Consider the following 14,596-nt stretch of genomic DNA (forward strand, 5'->3'; position numbering starts at 1 on the left):
GCTGCCTAAGGAGTTTGTGAAAGTCAAAATGATTGGAAGCCCTAAAAGTACTCATCAGGAGCATCTTGTACATCTGCCCTGGTTGTCTTCTCTTTCCCAAGCATTCACTTTTGGAGACAGGATTCTGGGCACTTAGCAAATCCAGCACAGCCATTCTTTTGCTTTTTTGTGCCCATGTTGTTAACTGAGTCTCTTCTTGGATGCCTTCAAAGAACTCTGCCTGGTTTGCAAGGTGTGACTCTCCTTTTTGAAAGCTGCTTCTCCAGGGTACTACACTTTCCCAATACCTGCTGGTTTAGTTCCTACCAATTCTCCTGATACAGTTGTCAAACTAATAGGTGCTACAGCTCTTAGGTTGCAGCTCTCCAGATATACCTTGCAACAGTTAAAAATTTGTCATCATGTTTGCCATCCTCCATTCCTGCAATGCAAAGGCAGCTCTAAATGCCTTGCAGCTTCCTTTAGTAGGTCAGCTTTTAAATCATCTGGGCCTGACAATTTGTTACCTTAATTTTGACAATTTCTTCTATAGATTCTTCTAATGAACTCACTCTGAGATAGTTCCTCTGACATATCCTCTCTGATGTATGAAGAAGGGTTCCAGCCCAGAAATTTCCCTAAACTCTTTCAAGGCTGCAAAAAATAATTTAATTTTCCTCCTCTGCTTTATCTTCTCTGAGAGCTCCTTTTGTACTTTGATCAATTAATGGGCCTACAAACTCTATAGCTTCCTGCTTCTGATGTGTTTGAAGAAATGATTAATTATGAGGTTTTTATGCCTTCTGAAAACTGTTCTTCAAACTCTTTTTTACTGGCCAGAAACCAGGAACAAGGGAACTTTGCTGAAGGCATTCATTTTGATCTTTTTTTGTATGTGTACTTCAGCAAAGAAAGGAAAATTCTTATTGATTTTCATAATCGTGCACGTATACGGATTTGCAACTGAATATACTTTTACGCCAGATTTGTTACTCTCTTGGCCCTACATACATATTTATTACAGCAGTTACATACCATAACCTGCTTTTTTCTGTAACAACATTTTTACATTTTCTCTACCACATTAGTATACGCTGAATAACTAGATACCGTTTTCCTTGTGATTGTGCCAAGTTGCTTCTGGATGGAAAGTGGATTTCAAATTAAAATGCACAAAAGTAATATCTTAGTGTTCTCTTTCTTTAGCTAAATAAAACTATTTGGATGCCTTTCCATTCATCTGCTTATGCCTGGCTGATTTGCAGCTCACTTTATGCTTATGCCAGTTTGTTGCTCCGTTGTTCTTCCACAGACCCTTTTTTCACACCTATATTGTCTTCTGGCTGATATTTGCTGTTGAACCTTATGGACTTCTGGTTTGGCACTTGCCTGGTCCCTATTCAATATGACTGTTTAGGGTCATTAGTATCTCCTTTGTTTGTTCATGTATTTTGATGTTTTGTATGTTGATGCTTTGCCACTCTGCTCAACTTTTGATATAGAGGACATTGCTGAATTAAAAGAATTTCTTGGCTCTTGTCCTGTCTTAGGACCATGTTGTGGCTGGGCATGCTTCTATTCTGCCTGCTGATGGCAATAGTTGTTTTATAGTTTCATCTTTGTACATGTTGGCAGAAGGTTTCTATGTTGCTTTCTACCTTACCTGAAATGTTCATATTCCCAGAAACTTTCCCTGTTCATACCTTTATTTCTGCTTCTTTCTTGTTGTTCACAATGTAAGTAAATTTCCCAGTATTTCCTATTTGCTTTTGGTTATTCACAATCATTCAAATTTTTCCAAAGTTGGTCTTCTTGTTGAAACATGTTGTCTTCCCTGTTACTCCTGGTTTTGAAGGTTTATCTGTATGTGCACAGAAACCAGGAGGAGAGTTAAGTCAGTAGCAAAATACAGGTCTTCATGTTTCAGTGAAGGAACTTCACATTTCAGTCCCAGTGTCCTTTGCCCAGGGCTGTCTTATGGGCCTGTCCATGGCCAGCCCAAAAGGCTGTGGCAATAACACACAAACTTGTTACTTTTCACTCCTTTTTTTACTCCTGATTTTTTCTGGCTGATAGCATCTGCCTCCTCACTAGAGGATTATTACTCCTGTCTAATTCCAACTATCTTTTGGGGTCACTATATTCCATGAAGTGTCTCTTGAATGACTATTATTAGAGATATTGTGCACTTCTAGGATTCTTAATGACATAAATTTTTGTTCAATGTATGATTTTCCTTCTCTGAAATCTTCTTGTTCTTAGCTACTTGCCTGTGTCTGATTTAATTCGTCATAATATCACCTGCATTAACATTTTCTGGCACTGACACTAATAATACTCAATTTCTTATCTTCCAGATTGCCATTCTTTTGGCAGTTTGACAGTAAAATCATCTTTGACAGTAGCAGAAGTAAGGCACCTAACCTGTTGGGCACTTCTAAAAATTTCTCTATAATTCTTTAGTTTTAGTTGCCTAAATGTATCTAAGACTTTGGCCACTACATTTTTACAATTAGTAAATTCCATCTCCTCCCATCTGGTTTTATTTACTTCATTAGAAGGAGAAAACAATAAACCATTAAAAAAACAAAGCAAATACATCTAATGTAAATAATGAAATACAATTTAAATACTTATCCATGTTTGCAATTAAATAATTGTGTAGTCGCAATTAAAAAACCCGAAACAACTGTGTTGGAAACTAAGCATGGATCTGAGTGTCAGAATGAGATTTCTAACTTTGTCATAGCCATTGGACATTGGGATTCTGTTGAACTTCAAGGTTCTTGAGTCAAGATGTTTCTAAAAACAAATTTGGAGAATTTTAAGAGTGTGCTTTGAAATGTGTGACAACAGAACGCACTGAAGAAGGATTAAATATACTGCCTTTACTCTTTCCCTTCTACTGCCCTTAGATGTGCTAAGCAGACTCGGGAGACCTGTGCTTCTATGAAATGATGGGGGTAAGGTACTGCCCATACAACATTTCCAACATTGTTCTGTACAGTCTGAGAATCTCTGCTGATTGCCTTTTAGGGGTGAGCATGTTTGCTCCTTTGTCTTTATAACTCTGGCTATGGAGGAGTATTTTTGCTTTGCTCAGTTGGTAAGCCTAGCAAATGCCTATGCCTAGCAGTAAAAAAAAAAAAAAAACCACATCAAACAAAACCTGTTTGAAGGAACTAGCTTTAGTGCTTATTCATTGAGTGTTGATTCAAAAGAAAATCAAACTGATATAAAACACAATCACCACCTCTGCGAGGCAGAGACAGTTTCAAGGTCAGTTGTTTGTCTGAAGCATCAGACACACCACTGATCTCTGTTTCTCAGAGAGATGCAGCCCACTTTCATCCTGGCTTGTTGTCCAGCCCCTCTCTCAGTGCCCCTTTCCCCTTTGGAAATCTTTGTCCTGCTCCTGGAACGTCAACTGTCGAAGTGGCTTGGTCACGGCTGGGACACATCTCCTCCCGCCGAGCCCTCGCTCATCGTAATGTTTTCTGACAGGGGGAAGCTGGTTGTGGCTCCCCTAGACTTACCCATGCCGCTCTGCTCGTCTGCATAGAGCATCACATGCAGTCATTTTCAGATGATTGATGTTAGCTAATTCCTACAGCATGATCATTCTCGCACTGCGGATGAGCTTGCTTTTATTGCTTTGCTCTTCAGCATGTGCGGGGTGGCCCTGGAAGAACCAGGGTCCCATTAACCTGGGATCTGTACAGATCTTTAATGAGACACAGTTCCCTGCTGCACAATTTACAATCTACAAATGTCTTATGACATACGATGAAAACCAATCTACAGCATATAAGCAAAGGAATTTCTTTGCATGTCATATCTGCAAAAGCCAAAGGGCAAAATCCTGGCCTCATGGAGGTCACTGGCCAAGCTTCCATTAGCTTCAGCAGTGCCAGGCTTTCACCAAGAGTCCTTGCGGCACAAGCATTTGTGTTCTGCTCACGTTGACCTATTTCAGGTTGAAATTCCCTTTAGTAGTGCTCACTAAGCCATAGGGCTTGCTGGTAAACCCTAACATGTTTAGCCAATGCAAGCTGACAAGGGCATGACATCATTAGCCAAGTTTCACATACCACTGACCTTGCCATCATGACTTAATCTGCCAGTGTCTGTCATCCCTAATGGTTTGGTCTGACAGTGCTTTACTGCACTTGTTGTTAATTCACCTACTACTGCCTGTTAAAGAAACGTGGATATGCAGAAGCTGCTGTATGTCTCCTATAACATGTGAATTGTAACGAAGTTTAATAACACTCTGGAAGTTTGCTGGACTAGCTCTGCTTTGCCTTGTTTTCTGATATCTGAGTTATGGATTTTTAAAGCCTGATATTGTGAATTGAGGTACACTGAAATTACCAGGTTTTGAGAAAACTTGGAATTTCTACTGAGAGGTGCGTTATTATGTTTTGCACATCTATCATGTTTGTCTTTCAAAATTTCACACCGTTTTATAGGCATCATTACCCTGATATTTAATTTAGAGAGAGAGAAGCAGCTTTTCACACTGGCAGGTCTGGCCAGAAACCATTGCCTTCACCGGTTCAGCCTCTCTGTGCCAGGGGAAGGAACACCGAGTGCCACATCTTCAGCAGAGAGCTAAGTATTGCAGGGCTGTTCTGCAGGCCAAGCACCCAAACAGCTCACCTGCCACTAGGAAAAACAGGAGCAAGTACCATAAATTCCAGAGCATCACTTGTACTCCTCTCTATGTCCTGTAAAAATACAGAAACAAACCAAATAAAACAACCTAGAAAAGAGAAGGATCAACACCACCTAAGCCAAATGATTTGGGCAGCTGGGGGAAAAGAGGGAGCATATGTACCTGTACCTCAGGTACTCCTATTTGAAACATCTTTCCATGTTCCCAAGGTATCTCCTCTAGTCCTACCCAACAAGCTGCATCATGGGAAGGAGAGCGAGCATTTTACTGCGTAAAGAAAGAACTAAGCTTCACAGCTATTTTGCTGAACTCCTTAAATTGCTTTCATTAAGAATTTGTCTATATGGGGGAGTTATTGCAGAATAAATTTAGGGGGTGAATTTAAAATGCAACATCCAGTCTGTACTCGTTCCCAGCATGGATTAAGCTAAACACACAGAGATGCTTTCACTATGGATTAAGAATGTCCGCCTGAAGAGTTAGTATGCAATAACTATTCCAGGCTATTTCCCCAGGTAGACAAGCCTAAACATCTGATAAATAGGCCCATTACTTTTTCTCTTAACCAATTAAGTACTTATTTTAGAAGGATAAAATGAATTATCACGTAACTATTTCACCGCAATATGTCTTACTTAGTACATTAATGTCAGAAAAGGCAAAATACTGTCCACAGATTGGAAGGAAAGGTATTAGTGTTTCACATGTACAAGCTTAGAGATGTCTCTTGACCTTATTATATTTTGGGTGAAGATTATGATGTATTGTTGTTTTTGCAACACCTCACATTTATTTCACAAAATAAATCACATAATGGACTGTCATAATAGCCCCAGTAGCATGACAGGAAAAAAGAATTGGTAGAGCTACACTTCAGTGCACAGTGAAATAGCTAACAATTTGTTAAATATCCCATGAGTGGATTAAATAGGCATATGATCAGTTATGTGGCTGCCAAGCCACAGCAGGAACCAATTAGAATTCACCGAAAATAATTTATATGAAAAATGATGAATCTATCAAAACCTAATTAAATTTATGGAAAAAAGCAAACATCTCGTTGACAGATTATATAACCAACAAGTTTTTCTGTAAACAGTCTACAAAGGATGGCCACTGAAAGTAGAGCTGCATTATTTGATCTTGTTTGGAGAGCATTGGGTGTTTTAACATTGAATATTCTTCCTGTATCAGTTTCAGGTAAATCAGTCCCATAGAAGGGAGTTGGTCAGTTTTACATGAAGTAGCACAAAGTCATCCGGCAAATTGTAACTATTGTTAATTATTTCATGGCCTGTCTTACGTGAAACACATGAGTCTGGGGATGGGGGGATTTGAATGGAGAAGAAAGATGCTGTAGACAGGGAGCTCTTTTACGGATCTGATTTTATATAATGAACTAGAAAAGCTGGGAAATACAATTGTTGGAGCTAGAGCTCTTTAATCTTGAGGCATATTCTATGGTATAATTCTGGGGCAGGGGATGGTTTTTATTGAAATGCTGGGTATTAAGCCAGCAAATGGTGAAGCAACCCGATGTGAGAACAAGCACTGAGATATCAGTAACAAAACCCAGGAGGCAGAAAGGCAAGATGCCTCTAAGTCAGAGTTTTCAGCTGCAGTAAATAGATATGCTGTCTTCAGAACAAAAAGACATGGACTTGCATGGTTTTTCTCATTGAAACCCTCCAAAGAGTTTGCCAGAAACAGGGCTGCTGATCATCTTACTCCAGCAATGTCAGGATAGATATTTCTAAAATGTACCTTACACTCCAGTTGTTTCTCAGATTCCTGGACTGTTCATTCTCCCATGAAACTGTTGTACATTGTGAACTATAACCTGAGTTTTCTTTTAACAGAAATTCAGTTTTCCCAGCACACCAATGTTTTTGTGCTGTATGTGTTTTGTATGACTAATCAATACAACAAAGCTACAGCTGAATATTACTTAAGACATGGATTTTTTTCCCCCCGTGCTATTCAGAAGTGAAGCTTTCGGCTGCCAACAGAAGAAAGGCGATATGTGCTTCTCCGCTATGCCTGTGCTTCTTTGTGGCGGCCACCTGAGAAAGTGCTAGGACAATGTGTGATTCATCTCTCCTGAAACTGACTTCCCTTTTCCTTTTTCCCCAAATTGAAGACAAATGAAAGATCAAATCCTTTAAATACAGGTAATAACATTCTTCCAACCCGAAGAGTCTGAATATTTACAGACTGGGTATCTAAAAAAATCAAAATACAGAAGAATATATGTTCTGTCATCACTGCATGAATGTTAAAGTTAGCCAGATTCTTGCATTACATAAAGATGTCTGAATTACCTTGTATAAAATATTCTTACAGTCTAAGGAGACATTTTACAATGAGCCTGTCTTAATGCATAGATCCATAATAAGATGATATGTTTACTTTCTCTGTGAAAGGGAGCAGTCGCACATGCCTCATTTTCTGATTTTTCTCACTCCTAAAATTAAAGTTATTCTTTGAAATGAGGCATAAATAGAATTGGACTGTAAGATCTGAAGTAATTTAGGTTCTTGAATTGACTTTAATTAAACTAAAGATAACCTAAAACAGTAAAAAAAAGGCAAATGGAAAAAAAACCCGAACAACTGCAAATGAGAATGAGGATTGCTTATTCAATCAACTGTTCTGCTTCCTTGAAGTAAGAGATACCTTCCCGATAAGAGCACTGGGCTGTGTGACGAGGTCTCAGCATTAACCAGAGACTGGTGGTTGTAGGTGGGGGGGCGAGAGGCTGCATTTGCTGCTGCCGCATATATCTGGGTTTTTGTTTCTTTGGGGTTTAGGGGCTGGGGGGGCGCGGTGAAAATCAGGAGAAGCAGCTCACAGGGCCCTGAGAAGGGATCAAAAGACATGTCATGACTTTGGGTGCAGTACTGGCTGTTGGCAGTTTCTGTGGAGACTTTGGGTATGCCTACCCTGGGCAGCACAGCATGTGTCAGCACGGTGGGCTGCAAAAATGGTGTACTGGGTCATACAAATAGATGATATCCAGTGCATCTTCTCACTGTGCCTAAATAGCCACGTGTGAGCTTCCTATGGAAAGTACCCAGCAGACAAGCTGTGAAGGTGTAACACTTTCTCAGCACTTAACAACACATCACCTCGGAGCTAATACCACAAAGGAGGACTGCTACCATTTTTCTCCTGGTTCAGACCAGTCCCAAGCCGTACATAAGTGCCTTATACCGCTGCAATGTGCTGCAATAACCGCTTCAAGGACCAGGACAAATTGGCTTTTGCTTAGGACATGCAGGAGCACAACTCCTCACTAGTAGTTTCCCACTGCTTGTGGTTTTTTTGTTGTTTGGTTTTTGTTTGTGTTTTTTTTGGTTTTTTTGGGTTTTTTTTAGGAGGGCTGGATAACCAAGTCTAACAGGAGCTTCAGAGATCCTCTGAAAACAGGGCTGTTTGCTATTGCACCTGAGTCCTCGAGTTCCTCTTGAACAATCTGTCCAACCCTGCCCAGATGCAAAGGGCAGCCTACTTCTCCGTAACAAGGAATTAAAGAGTTGATGTGATTATTTTACAGCTCAAAACTAATTGCTAAAAACTTGTATTCCTTGATGTATTTTGAATTTCTGAATATATGAAACAGAAATTTCAGACATTTTCATTATCACAATTCAACTGGACCTTAAAATATTTTTTCACATAAATATGACCTTCTAGGACACTACTAGAAATACATCCTTTCCAAATCCAAGGGTTAAATTCCATGCTTTGCTCCTAAAGAGTGTGGCTTAGGAGGAATGCAAGAAAACACCTTTAGACCCCTTTGAAACATATATAATCTTTTCCTGCTGGGGCTAGTACAGGGAGGTGAATAAGGGCTAAGGCAGCAACTGAAATCAGTCATGTCTTGTGGTAGATTTCATGTAAGATGCTGCCAATGTGTCTTACGTTTATCTCTGGCCAAAATTTTTTACAGTTCTTGAAGACTTTGCAAATTTACGTATCCCTCCTATCTTTTAGTATAAGCAGAGTGGATCTCAAAGCAACAACACTGCATGCTAATAATATTCAGCAGCTGCTTATTAAAAAACATATAGCTTTCTTATCTATTTGCAAAAGTAAGCATGAACAGCTTGGTATGCACAAGTCTTAATGTAGAAAATTTCAGAAAGTCTCCTTGATAGAGGCACTACATGATAAGGTATAAGAATGTATTAGAGGGCATCTTTAAATGAGATGGAAATTGTTTATTTTTTTAAAATCACTGGATATCGATGATCTTAAGGGTCTTTTCCAACCTTAAGGATTCTATGATTCTATGATATACTCCTGATAGGGAGCTTGATTCATGCCCAATAACATCAGTAAAACTACAGTCATTGGCTTTGCTGGAAGTACGCTCAGCTAATTATTTGCTGCTGGTTTTACATGTGCAATTCATTTTGGACTTAATTTTCAGAGGTACTAAATATACTCCCATAACCCACTGATTTCAAATAATGCTTTGGGTGTCTAGCACTTCAAAAAATGAGGCTTCATTATCTACAAATTCCATCAAATTGATAATCCACATTGGAAATAATGGACTAGGTTAACAGAATCTGCAAATAAATTGGAAACACAGAATTAGTGCATCTCCTGATGGTCGTGGAGAGGTGCCTTATCTAACCAGCCTGATCCATTTCTTTGCCTTCTCTGATGACAGGCTGCCAGGCATAGACTGCTCTGCACAGCAGCAGCCTTGTGCTAAGGCACTTTATGTCACCCGAAAATATATTCAGTGCTTGAAACTAGCCTATTATTAATAAACATCGCCACATCTCAGGGGTGGTATTCATCTTAGCACTATCCTTGTATAAATCTTTTTACTCTTTGTGTGATACGTTCTCAAGATATTAACATTTTTATACAGCTGGAAAGAGAAGAAAATCCCTGAATTTCACTCTGTGAAGTCAAATACAAAAGTGGCCAGTGCAGAAACTGTATAAAATTGGATAATCTGATTACAGAAAGAGCTGGATGGGTAACGGACTTGGCAAAGACATTCAGCTTTTACATAATTGGCTCAAATACATTCCAAATCGGTAGGGTCAGTGAGGCTTTACTGCCTGGAAGTTGCTTTGCAAAAACAGTGAAATAAACTGCTCATCTGTCATGTTAGGGACATCACCCACCATAGGAAAAATACCAGCATGTGTAATGTTGGCTGGTATTATAGAAAAATTGTCAGGTTTTAAACCAGAGGTAGTCAAAAGCCAGCATGGGTTCATGAAGGGAAGATCCTGCTTCACCACCCTGATCTCCTCTATGATAAGGTGACCTGCTTAGTGGATGAGGGAAAGGCTGTGGATGTTGTCTACCTGGACTTTGGTAAAGCCTTTGACACTGTCTCCCACAGCATTCTCCTGGAGAAACTGGCTGCTCATGGCTTGGATAAGTGCACTCTCCGCTGGGTAAAAAACCGGCTCAATGGCCGAACCCAGAGAGTGGCAGTAAATGGAGTCAAATTCTGTTGGCGGCCAGTCATAAGTGGTGTTCCCCAGGGCTCAGTACTGGGGCCAGTTCTGTTTAATATCTTTATCGATAATCTGGATGAGGGGATCGAGTGCACCCTCAGTAAGTTTGCAGATGACACCAAGTTGGGTGGGAGTGTTGATCTGCTGGAGGATAGAAAGGCCCTACAGAGGGACCTGGACAGGCTGGATCGATGGGCTGGGGCCAACTGTATGAGGTTCAACAAGGCTTAGTGCTGGGTCCTGCACTTGGGTCACAACAACCCCACACAATGCTACAGGCTTGGGGAAGAGTGGCTGGAGAGTTGCCTGGTGGAAAAGGACCTGGGGGTGTTGGTCGACAGCTGGCTGAACATGAGCCAGCAGTGTTCCCAGGTGGCCAAGGTGTCCAGTAGCATCCTGGCTTGCATCGGAAATAGTGTGGCCAGCAGGACCAGGGAAGTGATCGCCCCCCTGTACTCAGCACTGGTGAGGCTGCACCTCGAGTACTGTGTTCAGTTTTGGGCCTCTCACTACAAGAAAGACATGGAGGTGCTGGAGTGTGTCCAGAGAAGGGCAATGAAGCTGGTGAAGGGTCTAGAGCACAAGTCTGATGAGGAGCGGCTGAGGGAGCTGGGGTTGTTTAGCCTGGAGAAGAGGAGGCTGAGGGGAGACCTTATTGCTCTCTACAACTACCTCAAAGGAGGTTGTAGCGAGGTGGGGGTCGGTCTCTTCTGCCAAGTAACAAGCGATAGGAGAAGAGGAAATGGCCTCAAGTTGCACCAGGGGAGGTTTAGATTGGATATTAGGAAAAACTTCTTCACTGAAAGCGTAGTCAGGCACTGGAACAGGCTGCCCAGGGAAGTGGTTGAGTCTCCATCCCTGGAGGTATTTAAAAGATGTGTAGATGTGGTGCTTAGGGACATGGTTTAGTGGTGGACTTAGCAGTGTTAGGTTAACGGCTAGACTTCATGATCTTAAAGGTCTTTTCCAACCTAAATGATTCTATGATTCTATGAAATAACAAATGGGGTTTCAGGCACTTACAGAAGATCTGGTTTCAAATGACAGTTGGCCTCACTACCCTACCTGAACAACCAACATTTGGACACCTGTATAGACAGCAATAACTACATGTTTTGTTTAATTTATACCAAAAATAAAATTTTATTTCAGCAAAAACTTGTGCATCTTTAATGAACTCTAGGTTGGAATAAATATTCCTTATCTTTAGTGTCATAGACTCAAGTTCCGTTTCCAACATCTCCAAATATTGCTGAATACTCTCCTAAAATGAACTTTGACTAAACAATTTCTATAAGAGCTTTAAATTCTGTATTTTAAAATATGTATGAATCTATTGGTATAACAAAATGGAGAAACTAGATGGAGGCTTAATAAGGAAAGTTGAAAAGACATGAAGTTTAGAGTGAAGCCATATTTATTTTTCCTGGTTGTTCTAGCATACTAAGCCACAGAACAGAAAAAAGCCAAGCCCATGCTCTATTAATAAAAGTTAAATGGAGACAAGTTACACAGAGTAAGTGAGTAAAAGGGACAGAAATTGGCAAAATATAACAATTTGTGTCTTCAAGTTAAAATGAAAGCGAAGCTTTCATGTGTGTATAATTTCCCAAAATATTCTGCAAGTGTAAAGAATTTGTGATTTTCTGTGGTTAATGCTGGGACAAAAGTGACTTAAAAATGGGGTTTGTTTTTCGGAGGTAAGTGTGGTAGAGAGGTACAACTTTTCAATTTCTTATTGTTGTTTTGCTCCTATAGTACAGAGAAAGGAAGCAAAATCCTTTGAATATTGAATATTCAGTTATAGGTCTTCCTGCAGGCCATTTGGCATCCTTGCACCTGCGAGGTAATTGCATGCCAGACCCAGATAAGCCTGGCTGAAACAGACTGCTCAGCAGGGAAGACTCAGGCATCAGGACTTCTCCTCCATTTGAGCACTTATAAGCTACAGGATCATTTTTCCTCTTGCTTGTGCTGTTTCTGTCCCATACACAGGGATGGAGGAAATTCAGGCTGGATTTCACTTTGTTGCGTGTCCCATAGAGTAAGAAATAACCTTCCTGGACCCACTGCTCTCCAATCACACAAGGATGAGCCAGGGCTTTAGCTTCCACCAAAATCTGTGATGATGGCAATGAAAAAGTGAAGGTATTCTATAGGCTGTAGCAATTACAGCTTTGGTATTGAAGCTTTCACACCAGTGATATCTATTTAGGCACAGATCATTTTAATAGCAGTTATCACCTATATGTAGCCATTGCTTTCCTGTTTCTTACCTGCCTCGTACCTTTAACAAAAGCTGTCTGTATTTATAAAAGTTCCTGCTGAGAAAGTCCTGCTTAGCTATGACATGAGTAATGACCTATGGACCAGAATCTGGAGGGACTCTGTGCTTGGAACAAATGTTTGCCTTACTGGCAGTTCTCCTCAGACTAGGTAGCGGATAAGCAATGGGATTTGGACAGATTGTTTTTTTCAGGTTTTCTGTAAGAACATCACCTCCTGTTGTGTTATGTTTTTTTCCCTTTCAATAGTAGAATAAATATTTTTAGGGGAAAAGTCACTGTGATAGCATCCAAGTAATTTAGCAGGTTCCAAAATTCTGAAGAAATGCAATATTTGCACGATTTTTAGTAGTCCCATAAGAATGTTTTACTGAATTTGTGATACATGGTATAGTGATGTATGTCAGTCTGTGTCTGGAGAGGGTTTTAAAGAGCAGCGTGCTACCACAGGCAGCTGCAAGGTGAGCCTGCAATCAAAACACCGGGACAGTGCAGTGAATTTCGTCCTTTGCAAGACACTCCATAAGCCAACAGAACATAACCAAGTAGACAAATAGTTATGTCTCTCTCCTTTGTATTAAGCTATGTAGTATCCCTCAGAAGGCCCTGCAGCAAAGGATGATTGATGCACATAACAGTGAATTTCATCCTGCACCCGGAGGACACGAGCAATTGCTGTGCCTTTGCTCTTCATCTTACGCAGCACACCATACTCTTTGCTTCATGCTTTTCAAGTCCTTGAGCATAATCAAAATAGTGCAGGCTGTCTAATCTTGAAGTAAAGGAGACAATTTGGAAAACATTTTGGCATATCTTTCCCTCCCTGATTTTTTATTTGGCCTCAGATTAGTTTGTTTTCTTCTTTAGACAGCCAGCATGTTGGCGTCTAAAAACAAAGACTATACAGCTAAAGTCAGCCCCTGCAACAGGTATATGAAAGACAACACCACATTCTCAGACTGAGGAGGGTGCTTGACTGGATGGCATCATTTAAAAAAATGTCTCATTTGCCTGCAATAAAATATTAATTCAATACTTTGCATTAGCTGTTCTTATTTCCTTGTGTACAGCATTCTTTCATACAATTCTGGTATATTTGAATAATGCTACAGACCTAAGAGGAAAAACATGCTTCTAAAAACTTCTTGCTAATGGAATATTGAAATTACGAGTCAGTCATCTTAAAACCACTGAGTTACAGCACTTTCCTGTTTACTAAAACCCCTGTTTGTTTTTTTCAAATGGCTTTATTTTCCTCTTAAATTTTCCATCTTAGCCTGCTCTTCTGCGAAAATAAATAAATAAATGAATACAATGATCTGGTGTGGCCAAAACCTGGGTCTGCATTAGCTGCCTCTGGGAAGCCTGCACAACATTTCAACAGCACCAGCATTCAGGTACACCACCGTGATTTCATTGGGGTTGAGATCATTGGTGCTTAAAGGATAGCTATCTAGGTCACAGCATTATTTATTTATCCATAGCAATTGTTGCATGGCAAAACAAATAAGGTGAGGCTTAAAAGACAGAAAAAAGCAGCTTCTGTGTCAGCAGAGTTTGCCTTGAGAAACTTAGTAACCTCTACAGTTTAGAAAGAGCACGGCACATACACAGCGTTTCCACAAAACTGCATGTGCACAGGGGGCTCTCCCAGACGACAAAAGCTTTTCCAGTCTTGGCAAAATAATTTGGGTTGCCAGGTGACGTGGGAGCCATGGCAAGGTGGCCAGGCACATGAAACTGCTAAAGTTTCTGGTAGTGGGAAAGGTCTCTTTCTATCCCCTCCGCCACAGTGTGCTGCTGCAGCTTTCAGCTAGAGAAAGTGTTTTATCTGGGTCCCAATAAATTTTTTATCATGCAGTAAGTTTTAGAGTGGATATTCTATGCTCTGAAATGGTGGAAAACATGGTATTTGTTGCAAGTTCACAACTGGTTTGTTGGTGGCCTTCTGATTTCAAATGGTGCGTTGCTGGGCAGGATGGTAACCAAATGTGCCTGTGCAGTTCTCTGGACATGACTAAATGCTGCATTTACTGATTTCTATGGATCAAAAATCTAAGAACCAATATAAACTGCAGACCAATACAAAATGCAATATAGTTATTAGAGTGCGAGCCCTGCCTCTGTAGACTTTCCCCTTTAGCTCCAGGCGTGAATAC

Source organism: Nipponia nippon, unplaced genomic scaffold (assembly GCF_047370975.1).
Source record: "Nipponia nippon isolate SJK-2023a ecotype South Korea unplaced genomic scaffold, ASM4737097v1 scaffold_1, whole genome shotgun sequence".
NCBI classification, from domain to species: Eukaryota; Metazoa; Chordata; class Aves; order Pelecaniformes; family Threskiornithidae; genus Nipponia; species Nipponia nippon.